At 42.0% G+C, this 17,012-nt stretch overlaps 1 long non-coding RNA gene across 1 annotated transcript; it reads left to right on the top strand.

The window, feature by feature from the left end:
- The first annotated feature begins 589 nt into the window (after positions 1–589).
- On the top strand, positions 590–5,334 carry LOC115205977 (uncharacterized). The gene is made up of 2 exons (XR_003880720.1): positions 590–1,310; positions 5,087–5,334. It is a non-coding gene; the product is annotated as an uncharacterized LOC115205977 (long non-coding RNA).
- Positions 5,335–17,012: the final 11,678 nt, after the last annotated feature.

Below are 17,012 nucleotides of genomic sequence, written 5' to 3'. Positions count from 1 at the left end.
GAGTTCAGTGTGTGGGGGGGGTAGCCAAGCGGATCAGATTTCATATGGAGATAAGATGGCTTTTGTTTCATCCCTAATCTTTACCCCCTCTGCTCACTCCCTGCATAGCAATACAACTGAATGCCTTCACATGACAGCTGACGCCTGGCCAAACCACTGCTGTGTCGTTTGCGTGGCTGTTTATTTTTAAAGATGGCAAAAAGCTAATAGTAGCTCAATGTGAAACGGAGTGACACACAATCTCTATACTTGAGTTACTCTAGGAGCAGTTAGCTTCCATCTCCCTTTTTCTCAATGACGAGACAACTACTTTACCATGTCAAATGAATATCCCATAAGTTTTCCCCCTTTTTAATATGTTGATCAGTTGCCCTCTATCTCCAGTGAGATTCATGGGTCATCGCAACGACAAAGAATCGGAGCATAATAAAACGAAAACTGAACCCATAGCACCGTTAGCGGGTCAGTAATGAGAAACTGATAGTTCATCATTCCCTTGTCAGCGTGACAATGGGATGGGGTGGCTTCCATTGAGGAAGGCGTGGCCGGGAATGGGTTAAAAATGTTGACTGTTCTCCTTTGTTGGACGGGGATTCTCCCACGTCGAGCCCAGTGACTTTGTACAAAGACGGGCGCATTCTCACACAGCCACGGATCATCTGGTGGACCGAGCAGATGGCTACATTCACCGGGACCACGGGTCAAACATATGGTCCTGGATAGAAAGGAATATATTTTAGAGCGAGGGAGGGAAGGGAGGTTAATGTGTCCATGCCTCAGCACTAGGAAGGGTGAGGGGAAAGGGTCTAAACATGAATTAATACAGAAAGTTTTCCAGTGGCTCATCCCGAAAGGCCTGGTGTAACCTTGTGGGTGCTGCTGTTTTTTTGTTGCCGGGAAAAGTTTTTTTCTGTTACGGCTACTTTACTTTTGGTGTTTCATTGCGGGAAAAGTCTCCTTGTCACAATAGTAAAGTTACTTGGAACACATTGACGTGCGCTGAAACGTCTGCATATTTACAAGCCATGGAAGTGCTTTACCTGTTATATTTTTACTCAGACTATTTTCCACTGTTCTCAGCATGTCTGTGTTTATGTATGTTTGATCAGAACGATTTCCACAAAACAGTTCACCCAGTTGTAACCCAACTCGTTTATTTTTGTTCTACCATGTTATTTTTAGTGCTGCATTGATATTGATTACTACATTGTTGGGTTCGGCGCTTGCAAGAAAGGCATTTCATTGTACTCTTTATTTATTTTTATTATTCTTTGCACATAAAATAGCAGTAAGGATCTTCGCCACCAGAGGTCAGTAAAGGCTTGTTTAGTCTGATCTGCACTGCTGCTGATTCTGCTGTGCCTTAGCCCTAAAAGAGAAAATCGACTGCATCTAGGGGTCAGCATTTATATGTTCACCAATGCAACGCCTACACTTACTGTTGTGTTATATAAATGATATATGAAATATATATATATATATATATATATATATATATATATATATATATAAATGATATATGAAAATTTGCTTACATGGTTCAGTGAAATTTACATGTCCACAAGAGTATGTTTTTGATTTATGGGGATATTTTGCATATGGATAGTATTCCTGTTAACTCTTGATCTGTTTATGGCACATTCTGCTATTTTAAATATCTAAAAGGGAACTATTTTTGTAAATCATGTTGAAAGAATATATAATGTTGAAATTACTCACAACCCAACACTTTTGTACGTACTCTCTAGAGTCGCACAGTTCCTCTTTATAACAATACATACACTCCACCAATGGAATTCACGAAAGGGTAAAGCATGACTGGTACTAAAGCAACACCTGGGCTCTGAGTTTTAGCCATATATGTATTTTTGCTACTTCCTGTCCTGTCACTTCCCATCACATGATTGGTCAGTATGGCAGCGGTTGATGATCCTCTGAGCCCTGTCCAGTTGGTGCCAGCCTGGCGCTCACAGACCCCATCGCCTTAGTTTCACTTCCTCTTCCTGCTCTGCTCACTTCCCCTCACGGACACGCACTGCAGGCTCACAAAAGAGGAAGTGATCTCGGTCATCGCCATAGTTCAGCCAAAGATGGTGGATAAATGAAGATAGTTCACTCAGGCTGTATCCCCGCAAAAAAAATGTCAGTTCCTGTCTTCTTAAAGGGTGGCTCTCCCATAGACACCAACGCGATAGCAGCTGGGTCTGGTCTACTTAATTCATTGACTTCCATTGAAACAGAAAAAATGAGGGAGTGGGATGTCTCGCTTTGTCTTCCGTCTCTGGCTCAGCTAATTGCAATGTCTTGGTTTTATAGACCAAGAGGATATACAGGCTTCGCAGCGAAATGCTGTTTTAGACCATCAGTCAACACACTGTAGTTATGGCTGGAGGTTAGAGTCGTCTGTCTCTTTCTAAGTTGTCCTTTTGTGTTATTCCTGTATTCCCAACCAAATACCAGAGGCACCTCCCAAGTTAGTTTGTGTGCCGGATGTCAATAAGTGTGGCCTTTTTCTGCACCTTGAAAATAATGTAACAGGGTAGGAACTAAAGTTAAGTCAGTTTTTCCCCTGGGACTTTAATTAGTGGTGAACACGTAAACAAATCATGCCTTAGACCACTTCAGGTGAGAACTTTCACCTGAATGTCAAATGTAGAGTATGTGTTGTTGATGGACAAGTCCATTATTTGAATGAGGACAACCATTTGAGAGAGGAAATATTTGGTGTGTGGTCAATTGTACTGAGAAGGTATGGGTTGAATTTGGTTATAAGTGTTTATTTAAGTTTGACAAATTCACAGATGTTTATTTAAAATGTATGCCAATGCAGTCTTTGGAGAGACTCAGATGGGGGTCCCAGCAGTGGTTTGAATCCAACTTCTTAACTTTCAAATAATTTCTGGGTAACAATTAAGTACCTTACTGTAATTGGTTTCAATTAAAGTGGTAAAAAAATAAACTAAAATTGCTTCTTAGCAAAGAGCAATTTCTTAAGCAAAAATTTTGCCAGGGGAAACTGAAAACTAGGTGTTATTGACAGAGGTTTGTAAACTATCTTTCTTATTGGTCTAATGACTAATTTACCTCCTGGTGATGTCACCAGGCAGGCCAAAACTTCATCCCATCAAAACAGGAAGACATTTCCGGCTGCCTTTTCAAACAGCTCTTACACTAAATGGGCATTATCATTATCTTTCAAAATTTCGCAGTAATATTCCAACCTCATAGTGTGGAAATATATACTGCTCAAAAAAATAAAGGGAACACTTAAACAACACATCCTAGATCTGAATGAAATAAATAATCTTATTAAATTCTTTTTTCTTTACATAGTTGAATGTGCTGACAACAAAATCACACAAAAATAATCAATGGAAATCCAATTTATCAACCCATGGAGGTCTGGATTTGGAGTCACACTCAATATTAAAGTGGAAAATCACACTACAGGCTGATCCAACTTTGATGTAATGTCCTTAAAACAAGTCAAAATGAGGCTCAGTAGTGTGTGTGGCCTCCACGTGCCTGCATGACCTCCCTACAACGCCTGGGCATGCTCCTGATGAGGTGGCGGATGGTCTCCTGAGAGATCTCCTCCCAGACCTGGACTAAAGCATCCGCCAACTCCTGGACAGTCTGTGGTGCAACGTGGCGTTGGTGGATGGAGCGAGACATGATGTCCCAGATGTGCTCAATTGGATTCAGGTCTGGGGAACGGGCGGGCCAGTCCATAGCATCAATGCCTTCCTCTTGCAGGAACTGCTGACACACTCCAGCCACATGAGGTCTAGCATTGTCTTGCATTAGGAGGAACCCAGGGCCAACCACACCAGTGTATGGTCTCACAAGGGGTCTAAGGATCTCATCTCGGTACCTAATGGCAGTCAGGCTACCTCTGGCGAGCACATGGAGGGCTGTGCGGCCCCCCAAAGAAATGCCACCCCACACCATGACTGACCCACCGCCAAACCGGTCATGCTGGAGGATGTTGCAGGCAGCAGAACGTTCTCCACGGCGTCTCCAGACTCTGTCACGTCTATCACATGCTCAGTGTGAACCTGCTTTCATCTGTGAAGAGCACAGGGCGCCAGTGGCGAATTTGCCAATCTTGGTGTTCTCTGGCAAATGCCAAACGTCCTGCACGGTGTTGGGCTGTAAGCACAACCCCCACCTGTGGACGTCGGGCCCTCATACTACCCTCATGGAGTCTGTTTCTGACCGTTTGAGCAGACACATGCACATTTGTGGCCTGCTGGAGGTCATTTTGCAGGGCTCTGGCAGTGCTTCTCCTGCTCCTTCTTGCACAAAGGTGGAGGTAGCGGTCCTGCTGCTGGGTTGTTGCCCTCCTAGGGCCTCCTCCACGTCTCCTGATGTACTGGCCTGTCTCCTGGTAGCGCCTCCATGCTCTGGACACTACGCTGACAGACACAGCAAACCTTGCCACAGCTCGCATTGATGTGCCATCCTGGATGAGCTGCACTACCTGAGCCACTTGTGTGGGTTGTAGACTTCGTCTCATGCTACCACTAGAGTGAAAGCACCGCCAGCATTCAAAAGTGACCAAAACATCAGCCAGGAAGCATAGGAACTGAGAAGTGGTCTGTGGTCCCCACCTGCAGAACCACTCCTTTATTGGGGGTTTCTTGCTAATTGCCTATAATTTCCACCTGTTGTCTATTCCATTTGCACAACAGCATGTGAAATTTATTGTCAATCAGTGTTGCTTCCTAAGTGGACAGTTTGATTTCACAGAAGTGTGATTGACTTGGAGTTACATTGTGTTGTTTAAGTGTTCCCTTTATTTTTTTGAGCAGTGTATATAAAACACAGGAAATCACGTTTTTGACTGCACTGGGCCTTTAAAGGGATACTCCACTCAAAAAACATATTTCATATTTTTTTCTTAGTCCACACTTGATACAGTCCTAAAATGTTTTGCTGTCAAGTTTTCACGATATTGGACTTTCAAGAAGCAAAGTGTCAACGGCCACATCACCATATTGTGTATTTATATTGCTATTACTATATTATTTACTGTTTATGTTTAAAATAGAGTGGCTAACTGGGTTCTCTCTTCTTTCATCAGAACTTGTCACTGTTTTTGGTAACCCAAAGGAAACCTGATGAAGAACTGTGGACATGAGATGAAGGACAGTGGCCTGTCATGGAAAAACATCCCAAAAAAGTCTAAATATCAGCAGCAGTGGCGCTTTCTTGTGAAAGCCTTATGTTCCATATAGGAACAAAGAAGATTAAGGATCTATACAGAGACGGTGTCCCGTCCGCAGGACGGTTGAGCTAACGTATGCTAATGTGATTAGATAAGAAACAAAACAAAAAATCCTAGGACATAGACATATCTGATATGTGTAGAAAGCTTAAATTCTTGTTAATCTAACTGCACTGTCCAATTTACAGTAGCTATTACATTGAAAGAATACCATGCTATTGTTTGAGGAGAGAGCACAATTATGAACTTGAAAATGTATGAATAAACCAATTAGGCACATTTGGGCAGTCTTGATTAAACATTTTGAATAGATATGCAAGAATTCACTGGATCACTCTAAAACTTTGTTCTTGCGGTGCTGCCATCTAGAGGCCAAAGTCTAAATTGCGCCTGGGCTAGAATAATGAATTATGCTAGAATAATTAATTATGCCCAATCGCTTGCATTTCGAAGATGACGGTACAAAAAAATACTGTTGTTTTTTTCTTTGTATTATCTTTTACCAGATCTAATGTGTTATATTCTCCTACATTCCTTTCACATTTCCACAAACAGTTGTTTTTTTCTATGTATTATCTTTTACCAGATCTAATGTGTTTTATTCTCCTACATTCGTTTCACATTTCCACAAACTTCAAAGTGTTTCCTTTCAAATGGTATCAAGAATATGCATATCCTTGCTTCAGGGCCTGAGCTACAGGCAGTTAGATTTGGGTGTGTAATTTTAGGTGAAAAATGAAAAAAAAGGGGCGGATCCTTAAGAGGTTTTAAGTAAGTATGTTTTTCGTAATGTTCTCAGGCCTGAAAAAATGGAATGTTTAATCTTTCATTGCAAATCCATATTGCTGAATAATTCCCAAGACTAAGATTGCTACAATGAGTGTTTTCACTGTAACCAAGTAGAGAGAGCACAAATACTTCATTTTCAAGGAATATAATTTCCAAGGAAAATCTAGTCGGTATTCTCAGTTATCTGGTTGACATGTTCATTTATCAATATCAGCTGAAGGATCTGGAAAACGGGCCTGTTGAAACAGAGAGACAATGGAAATGTTTTTCCCACCGGACGCTACGATGCTCCACTTGAATTGATAAGTGAGTGAAGCTTCCTGGGTGACGCAAACCTTTTTTTGGAAACATTTGCAGTTTCGGGCCATGGACTCTACAAGGTGTCAAGTGTTCCAGAGGGATACTGGCCCATGATGACTCCAATGCTTTCCACAGTTGTATCAAGTTGGCTGGATGTCCTTTGGGTGGTGAACCATTCTTGATACACACGGGAAACTGTTGAGCGTGAAAAACCCAGCAGCGTTGCAGTTCTTAACACAAACCGGTGTGCCTGGCACCTCTTCATACCCTGTTCAAAGGCACTTAAATCTTTTGTCTTGCACATTCCCCCTCTGAATGGCCCACATACACAATCCATGTCTCAATTGTGTAACAAATTCATGATTTGAAATATCCTCACATTATGGTCAACTTTCAATCCATGACCTGTGCGGTACTTGAAAACATTTCCTGAATTTACAGGAGTTGACTTTCACCTTGCCCACGTAGTTTGCGCTAAGAGATGCAGCTAGGGATAGGGTAAGGTGTGTGTTTGTGTGTGTGTGTATTCTTGCATGAAAGTGTGCGTGTGTGAGGAGATTATGAGAGCGGGGGCTCGAGAGCGGGGGCTCACAGGGCAGCTCTGTTCTGAATGGCCATCTTTGTGGTTCTCTCATGCTAGCTCCATTTCCCACAGGCCTCTTAGAGTTTACATCTCTCTGGTGACGGTGGGGTTGGAGCGGGAGCAGTGGGGAAAGCTCAGCTTTTCTTTCTGTTTTTGTGGCTCTGACTCTTCTTACTACATGTGTGGATTTGTCCCATTGCTGCAGGCACTCTGACAAGAGAAAAAAAAAATCACAATTTTGTTACCTAAATGCTTCTAAAAACACGTGTGGGTTTTGCAACACACGTTGTTGTCAGTTAGATTTATCCCTGAGTCAGTTCAAACTCTCCCACATTGCTTTTTCCCAGTTGTGTAAGATATGTCTGTACACAGTAACCTGGGTATATGTGAGGATTTTGTCAACATGCCCTTTTGTAAAGGGGCGAATTTCAGATTTGGGAGGATGGTACATTTTGTGCCACACTGTTTATATATGAAAAGAGGATAAACAGTTTGGTGAACCTTATCCTCTAGTGTAATTTGTTAGAGTTTACTATAGAGGTGGCCAATGTATTTTGTAAAGCAAGTGGCTGATAGCACAAACTCTTGAAGTTTCCCACTGGGCACAGACTTCAGTTCAACATCTAGTTTTGATTTGAATTTGGTTGAGTTGTCAACTAATGTGAATTCAACGTGAAATCAACCAAACGTTTCACCCTGTCATTGGATTTAGGTTAAAAGTTAGGTGAAAAAAAAATACGAAATTCCCTTACGTTGATTACTTTTTTCAAATCCAATCAGTTTTCCACGTTGATCCGGCGTCATCACAATAAATGTTTTGATTTAAATGAAGTGGAAACAACATTGATTCAACCAGTTTTTACCCAGTGGGTTATTTGGTTAGAATGTGGGTGAATGTGTTCTCTTGGGTAGGGGGCCGGATGAAAAACGTAGCCAAATTAAACTGCCTACTACTCGGGCCCAGAAACTAGAATATGCATATTATTAGTGGATTTGGATAGAAACCACTCAGAAGTTTCTAAAACTGTTTTAATGATGTCTGTGAGTATAACAGAACTCATATGGCAGACAAAAACCTGAGAAAAATCCAACCAGGAAGTTGAAAATCTGAGGCTGTAGTTTTTTTAAATTAATTCCCTTTCCAAACTACAGTGATTTAGGGGTAATTTTGAACTTCCTAAGGCTTCCACTAGATGTCAACAGTCTTTAGAAAGTTGTTTGAGGCTTCTATGGGGAATTTTGAGGGAATAACAGCCGGTTCAAGCAGTGGACTATATGAGGTCATGTAGTTACTTCATGCGCGTTCACACATGGCTAGCATTTTTTATTTTTATTCTGTAATGAATACGCTATTGTCCGGTTGGAATATTATCGATTATTTATGTTAAAAACACCCTAAGGATTGATTGTAAACGTCGTTTGGCATGTTTCTACAAACAGTAATTGAACTTTTGAGCTTATCGTCTATTGATTTGCGCTCCCGCATCGTGCCTTTGGAATAGTGTTCTGGACGCGCCAACAAAACTGAGGTATTTGGACATAAATTATGGACTTTATCGAACAAATGAACAGTTCTTGTGGAAGTGGGAGTCCTGCGAGTGCATTCCGCCGAGGATCAGCAAAGGTAAGGAAAGATTTTTAACACTAATTTAGAGTTTTGTTGATGCCAGAACTTGGCGGGTAACTGTATAGCTTGCATTGATGGCTGAACTCTGTACTCAGAATATTGAACAATGTGCTTTCTCCGTAAAGTTATTTTGAAATCTGACACAGCGGTTGCATTAAGAAGTAGTATATCTGTAATTCTTTAAATAATTGTTATATATTTTGTCAACGTTTATGATGATTATTTCTGTAAATTAATGTGCACATTCACCGGAAGTTTTGGGAGGCAAACATTTTCTGAACATCATGCGCCAATGTAAAATGCTGTTTTTGGATATAAATATGAACTTGATCGAACAAAACATACATGTATTGTGTAACATGATGTCCTATGAGTGTCATCTGATGAAGATCGTCAAAGGTTAGTGCTTAATTTTATCTGTATTTCTGTTTTTTGTGATGCCTCTCCATGCTAGGAAAATGGCTGTGTGGCTTTTCTTGTTTAGGTGGTGTCCTAACATAATCTAATGTTTTGCTTTCGCTGTAAAGCCTTTTTGAAATCGGACAATGTGGTTGCATTAAGGAGAAGTGTATCTTTAAAATGGTGTAAAATAGTCGTATGTTTGAGAAATTTGAATTATGAGATTTTGGTCGTTTTGAATTTGCCGCCCTGCTATTTCACTGGCTGTTGGGAGTGTGTCCCGCAGGTGGGACGGTCACGTCCCACATACCCAAGAGAGTTTAAAAAAAAAGTAAAACTCCAATGATAACAAAAGATAGGGTGGTTCAAGCCTGAGAACATTTGTGAAATCTTGAAGACATTGCCCAGATATTTGACGTGTGCTTCAACTCTTTTCAAATCTTTCATCCTAGTTTACGCACTGCATCAAATATTTTTATGAATCTACCAAACTCCTTTATCGGGCAATGTTTGTTACCTTGGAGAAATAAAGTGGCAGCGGTTGGATGTGTGGAATGGTGAATGTGAGTGTTTTCAGATGTGTGTGTGGACAAATGTTGCTTTAATATTTCAGTAAAGCCCTTATTTAGAGATGGCAGACCTTTAACTTGGGCTCCTGGACTTACAGTCCTTACATGGCTATCTGAATGACTTGGACGATGATACATTTATGAACTAATAGATACCAAATGTATATCCATTTTGCAGCAACCTTTCATAGTCATGACAGTATGTGATGATGTATTGTGTCAAAAACAATTGTATCTTAGAGATTTCTCCAGCACAGGGAAACCACCTAGTTCATTGCGAAGCTCGCCTGGGTTGTGTAAGCCAGTGATGTAAGTCTAACACTGCCTAGCAATGGCAATAACGCTTGGCTGGGCAGACGTGTTGTTTGGACAGGAGTGTGTCTCTGTATAAACTGAAACATGTCAAAGAGTCATTTAGCACTGAGCTCTACTGCTGATCCGACTCCTTAGTAGCAATCTAGGTCATGATGTTTAGTGACAAAACAGCGATTTTGGAAACAGGAGGGGCACTATCGGCCAAGCTCAGTGTCTACTGCTGCCATTGCAAACCTGACAGCAGGTCATGGTTTTAGCTAACCCACCTGTAAAATAACAGACCTACAGTGCCTTTGGAAAGTATTCAGACCCCTTGACTTTTTCCACATTGTGTTACGTTACAGCCTTATTCTAAAATTGATTATATTTAAAAAGAAATCCTCAGCCATACATCATAATGACAAAGCGAAAACAGGTAAAAAAAAATACACTGCTCAAAAAAATAAAGGGAACACTTAAACAACACAATGTAACTCCAGGTCAATCACACTTCTGTGAAATCAAACTGTCCACTTCGGAAGCAACACTGATTGACAATATATTTCACATGCTGTTGTGCAAATGGAATAGACAACAGGTGGAAATTATAGGCAATTAGCAAGACACCCCCAATAAAGGAGTGGTTCTGCAGGTGGGGACCACAGACCACTTCTCAGTTCCTATGCTTCCTGGCTGATGTTTTGGTCACTTTTGAATACTGGCGGTGCTTTCACTCTAGTGGTAACATGAGACAGAGTCTACAACCCACACAAGTGGCTCAGGTAGTGCAGCTCATCCAGGATGGCACATCAATGCGAGCTGTGGCAAGAAGGTTTGCTGTGTCTGTCAGCGTAGTGTCCAGAGCATGGAGACGCTACCAGGAGACAGGCCAGTACATCAGGAGACGTGGAGGAGGCCGTAGGCGGGCAACAACCCAGCAGCAGGACCGCTACCTCCGCCTTTGTGCAAGGAGGAACAGGAGAAGCACTGCCAGAGTCCTGCAAAATGACCTCCAGCAGGCCACAAATGTGCATGTGTCTGCTCAAACGGTCAGAAACAGACTCCATGAGGGTGGTATGAGGGCCCGACGTCCACAGGTGGGGGTTGTGCTTACAGCCCAACACCGTGCAGGATGTTTGGCATTTGCCAGAGAACACCAAGATTGGCAAATTTGCCACTGGCGCCCTGTGCTCTTCACAGATGAAAGCAGGTTCACACTGAGCACGTGACAGACGTGACAGAGTCTGGAGATGCCGTGGAGAACGTTCTGCTGCCTGCAACATCCTCCAGCATGACCGGTTTGGTGGTGGGTCAATCATGGTGTGGGGTGGCATTTCTTTGGGGGGCCGCACAGCCCTCCATGTGCTCGCCAGAGGTAGCCTGACTGCCATTAGGTACCGAGATGAGATCCTCAGACCCCTTGTGAGACCATATGCTGGTGCGGTTGGCCCTGGGTTCCTCCTAATGCAAGACATTTGGTTTTCCACTTTAATTTTGAGTGTGACTCCAAATCCAAACCTCCATGGGTTGATAAATTGGATTTCCATTGATTATTTTTGAGTGATTTTGTTGTCAGCACATTCAACTATGTAAAGAAAAAAGTATTTAATAAGATTATTTCTTTCATTCAGATCTAGGATGTGTTGTTTAAGTGTTCCCTTTATTTTTTTGAGCAGTATATTTTGCTATGGGACTTGAAATTAAGCTCAGATGCATCCTGTTTCCATTGATCATCTTTGAGATTTTTTACAACTTGATTGGAGTCCAACTCTGGTAAATTCAATTGATTGGACATGATTTGGAAAGACACACGCCTGTCTATATCAGGTCTCACAGTTGACAGTGCATGTCAGAGCAAAACCAAGCCATGAGGTTGAAAGATTGTCCGTAGAGCTCAGAGACATGATTGTGTCGAGGCACAGATCAGTGGAAGGGTTACCAAAATAATATCTGCAGCATTGAAGGTCCCCAAGAACACAGTGGCCTCCATCATTCTTAAATGGAAGACGTTTGGAACCACCAATACTCTTCCTACAGCTGGCCGCCTGGCCAAACTGAGCAATCGAGGGAGAAGGGCCTTTGTCAGGGAGGTGACCAAGAATCCAATGGTCACTCTGACAGAGCTCTAGAGTTCCTCTGTGGAGATGGGAGAACCTTCCAGAAGGACAACCTTCTCCGCAGCACTCCTCCAATCAGGCCTTTACGGTAAATCTCTAAAACTGGAAACACTTACCTCCCTCACTAGCTTTAAGCACCAGCTGTCAGAGCAGCTCACAGATTACTGCACCTGTACATAGCCCATCTATAATTTAGCCCAAACAACTACCTCTTCCCCTACTGTATTTATTTATTTATTTTGCTCCTTTGCTCCCCATTATTTCTATTTCTACTTTCTACTTTCTTCCACTGCAAATCTACCATTCCAGTGTTTTACTTGCTATATTGTATTTACTTCGCTACCATGGCCTTTTTTTGCCTTTACCTCCCTTATCTCACCTCATTTGCTCACTTTGTATATAGACTTATTTTTCTACTTTATTATTGACTGTTTTACTCCGTGTGTAACTCTGTGTTGTTGTATGTGTCAAACTGCTTGCTTTATCTTGGCCAAGTCGCAATTGTAAATGAGAACTTGTTCTCAACTTGCCTACCTGCTTAAATAAAGGTGAAATAAAATAAATCAATAAAAGAGTGGCCAGACGGAAGCCACTCCTCAGTAAAAGGCACATGACAGCCCTCTTGGAGTTTGCCAAAAGGCACGTAAAAGACTCTCAGACCATGACAAACATAATTCTTTGGTCTGATGAAACCAAGTATGAACTCTTTGGCCTGAATGCCATGCGTCACGTCTGGAGGAAACCTGGCACCATCCGTATGGTGAAGCATGGTGGTAGCAGCATCATGCTGTGGGGATGTTATTCAGGTGAACAGAGAAAAGTACAGAGAGATCCTTGATGAACCTGCTCCAGAGTGTTCAGGACCTCAGACTGGGTCGATGGTTCACCTTGCAGCAGGACAACGACCTCAAGTACACAGCCAAGACAATGCAGGAGTGGCTTCGGGACAAGCCTTTGAATGTCCCTGAGTGGCCCAACCAGTGCCCGGACTCGAACCCGATTGAACATCTCTGGAGAGACCTGAAAATAGCTGTGCAGCAACGCTCCTGATTCAACCTGACAGAGCTTGGGAGGCTCTGCAGAGAAGAATGGAAGAAACTCCCCAAATACATGTGTGCCAAGCCTGTAGCGTCATACCCAAGAAGACTCAATGCTGTAATCGCTGCCAAAGGTGCTTCAACCAAGTACTGAGTAAAGGGTCTGAGTAGTTATGTCAATGGAATATTTAAGATATTTTTAATACATTTACAAACAATTCTAAAAAACATTTTTTGCTTTGTAATTATGGGGTATTGTGTGTAGTTTGATGAGGAACAAAAACAATTGTATTCCTTTTATATGTAAAAAGTCAAGGGGTCTGAATACTTTCCGAATGCTCTGTATGTCACAGGTTGTGACAGCACTTGTGCGTGCGCAACAGGTCGATTATTTGCTTTGCAATGTGTTCAATGGGTGTATGCAATGCTGGGTAACTGTACAAAATATTGAGCGTGATCATGGATATTGATATACAATCATGTTGGTTGACATCTTTCTCCATTTCTTTTTCCCTTCGAAAGAGGATTTACTATCTTTGTCTCGAGTCCCTTACTAAGTATCGCCATTAACCATGTATTCTCATGTATTATTGAAACAGAATGGACAATTACAATGGAACATCTTCGTTGAGAGAACAGCCTTCAGACATGTGATCATTGTCTCCCCATACCTAACATAGAACTGTCTGCCCCATGGGACAAACATCTTAATTTAACAAGATCTTTAGTAACTCTTGAAAAAGGGAGCCAATAGCTAATTCAATTAGTATTGAGGGATGTCTTCGTGTCATGGCAAATTTGCCGTGTGACACGCAAGTAGGCCAAGACTTAAACTGAGTAATTATGTGTTCGCTAACGATAGACATTTGATAAACATCACATAATCACAGTGCAAGAGGTACAAAACAGGAGTACTGAATAACAAACTGGAAGCTTAACTTGACTGTCCCACATTTTGAACAATAACCTACAATACACAAAACAGCCAGTGATTATCTTTAATAGTTTATGATGTGTACAGTCTACACTAACAATGGTTTTGTCCTGGTTATTTCTGTATTGAGAACCGAGATACCCAAGTCTATTAATTCCAGGTAAATCCCCCTAACACTCCAACCCTTGTGTGTGTGTGTCGGGAACATTGTTTTTGGGCTACACTGTTTCCTGTAATCACTTCCTTCAAAGGTTCCCCTCTCACTGCCAGCTAACAGTTCTCTGGCCTGTAAAATAACCTTGTGCCCAACGGAACACCACTTTATCAGATGAATATCTGAATCAGAGATGGATAGTCTCATTGACAGTTGGTGGCATTGAGGGGTTTTGAGCAATATCTTGTCCTCAGGCTTGAGATCAGGTTACCGTAAGCAGCTTAGTAAAGAATATATTCTCACTTAACCATTTGAATGATTACGGGGGTTTGCTGAAAATAATATTTTTTCAGAATAAAGAAGTTGCTACAAGAACACGCTGCAACATCGTCTCGTATAGAGGTGACTCATTTGTGAAAAGTGCGTGGCACATATTTTTTGTTAATTTCTATAGAATTACAAACCATATTGTGAAATGGGTAAACCATCCATTGAAGCAAGCCCATCCTTCACCCCTTTTCACTCCTTCCTCTGATTATTTTCCTTGTTCCTGCTGGTTCAAAAGGAGGAGCTTGTCTCCCCAGCAGACCAAAGCATGTCTGTTCCCCTGCTGCACCCTACAGCTCTCCATCCGTCACCCCCAGGCTGTAGAATGCGTCATTCAGCTTCACACCCAACACAACTCCCATCCTGTCCCCCTGCTAGCTCTACTAGACTGCACTTGATTCCCAGAATGGATATGAGACTGAGAATATGAAGAAGAAAAAAAACATGAGAATGCATGTATTGTGGTGTAACAGTGTTATACACTGAGTGTACAAAACATTAGGAACACCTGCTCTTTCCATGACATAGACTGACCAGATGAATCCAGGTGAAAGTTAGGATCCATTATTGATGTTATTAGTTAAAATCCACTTCAATCAGTGTAGATGAAGGGGAGGAGACAGGTTAAAGAAGGATTTTTAAACCTTGAGACAATTGAGACATGGATTGTGTATGTGTGTCATTCAGAGGGTGAATGGTCAGGACAAAACATTTAAGTGCCTTTGAACGGGTTATGGTAGTAGGTGCCAGGCGCACCGGTTTGTGTCAAGAACTGCAACGCTCCTGGGTTTTCCAAGCTCAACAGTTTACCGTGTGTATCAAAAATGGTCCACCACCCCAAAGGACATCCAGCCAACTTGACGCAGCTGTGGGAAGCATTGGAGTCAACATGGGCCAGCATCCCTGTGTAATGCTTTTCGACACCTTGTAGAGTCCATTCCTGACATATTGAGGCTGTTCTGAGGGGAAAAGCGGGTGCAACTCAATATTAGGGAGGTGTTCTTAGTTGTTTGTCCCCTTTTCTTAAGGTCCTAGGCATCTTGATTGGATGAGGGCAAAAAATATTTAATATCTGTTCAACTCTCTTCACAAACGAGCATTATTGGTCATGTCAGTCTTCTCCCAGGCAATAATAGATTTTTCTAATATCTATTGCCCTATTTGTTGCCCAGTCAAGTCCTCCAGTATTACCATAGAAAATGAAACTTTCACAAAAACAGCTCAATTTTTGTCTCCTGTACTCAGTTTGGTTCTAGCTAGAACAGTTTGGCCTACATCAGCAGAGTAACCAAACGCTTAAATAAAGAAATGAGTAGACGAGTCGAGCGTTACCGTGGACACACAACGGGTAGTAGCAGTTCAACTCGTAATGTCTGGGAGAGGTTGGCTTACTGCCAGAACCAATGTTGACGCTAAAAGTGTATCTTGTACTTATCAAAATTTGGCAACCCTCACAGTCTCCATGTAAACTTGTTTTACTTTCCTACGGCTAATGTGGAAGATTTTTATCTGTCTGCCTGAATGGCTGCAGGGCAATGAGCATTCCAAAATGTGTTACGGTTGTCTTTCTGTTATTTTTATGCAACAGGTTGAAACATCGAAACCATTTCTTTGCAGACACTTTTTTGCCTGAAACTATTTCCCAATATTTTTTTACTTTATAGAACCTTTATTTAACTAGGCAAGTCAGTTAAGAACAAATTCAATGACGGCCTACCCCGGCCAAACCCTAACGACGCTGGGCCAACCGTGCGCCGCCCTATGAAACTCCCAATCACGGCCGGTTGTGATACAGCCCAGGATCAAACCAGCATCTTTAGTGACGCCTCTAGCACTAAGATGCAGTGCCTTAGACCTCTGCGCCACTCGGGAGCCCAAGATTTCCCAAGATTTAATGCCTTGAACCGAGAAGCTCAGGGGCAAAAAGCGCTTACTCCAAAAAAATGTGTATAATAATGTTATAAAAATTCTAGAACATTGCATAAAAATACAACTTTATGGCATAGCTGAAGCAATTAAATTATATTACAAGTTTTCTCCCTACACTGCCCTTGAGTAAAACTAATATCATCCAATTATCAATATCATGCACCAATAATCTGAGACTCTTTTCCCAAAATTGTTTTCAAATCAATGTTCAAGTAACTTCTTATGATACACAAGAAGTAGCCATCTTTTCTCATAGGCCAGCACCACTTGTATGTTTTAAGTAAAAGCCTTTGACCATGACTGCGTGGCCAAACACAACTCCAACACCATCATTAAGTTTGTTGACAACACAACAGTTGTACTCCTGATCATCGACAACGATGAGACAGCATATAGGGAGGAGGTCAGAGAACTGGCCTTGTGGTCCCAGGACAACAACCTCTCCCTCAATGTGAGCAAGACAAAGGAGCTGATCGTGGACTACAGGAAAAGGTGGGCCGAACAGGCCCCCATTAACATCAACGGGGCTGTAGTGGAGCGGGTCGAGAGTTTCAAGTTCCTTGGTGTCCACATCACCAACAAACTATCATGGTCTAAACACACTAAGACAGTTGTGAAGAGGGCACGACAAAACCTTTTCCCCATCAGGAGACTGAAAAGATTTGGCATGGGTCCCCAGATCCTCAAAAAATTCTACAGCTGCACCATCGAGAGCATCACCGC

The sequence above is a fragment of the Salmo trutta genome, chromosome 13 (genome assembly GCF_901001165.1).
Source record: "Salmo trutta chromosome 13, fSalTru1.1, whole genome shotgun sequence".
NCBI lineage: Eukaryota > Metazoa > Chordata > Actinopteri > Salmoniformes > Salmonidae > Salmo > Salmo trutta.
This window is presented reverse-complemented; position numbering and strand designations above follow the sequence as displayed.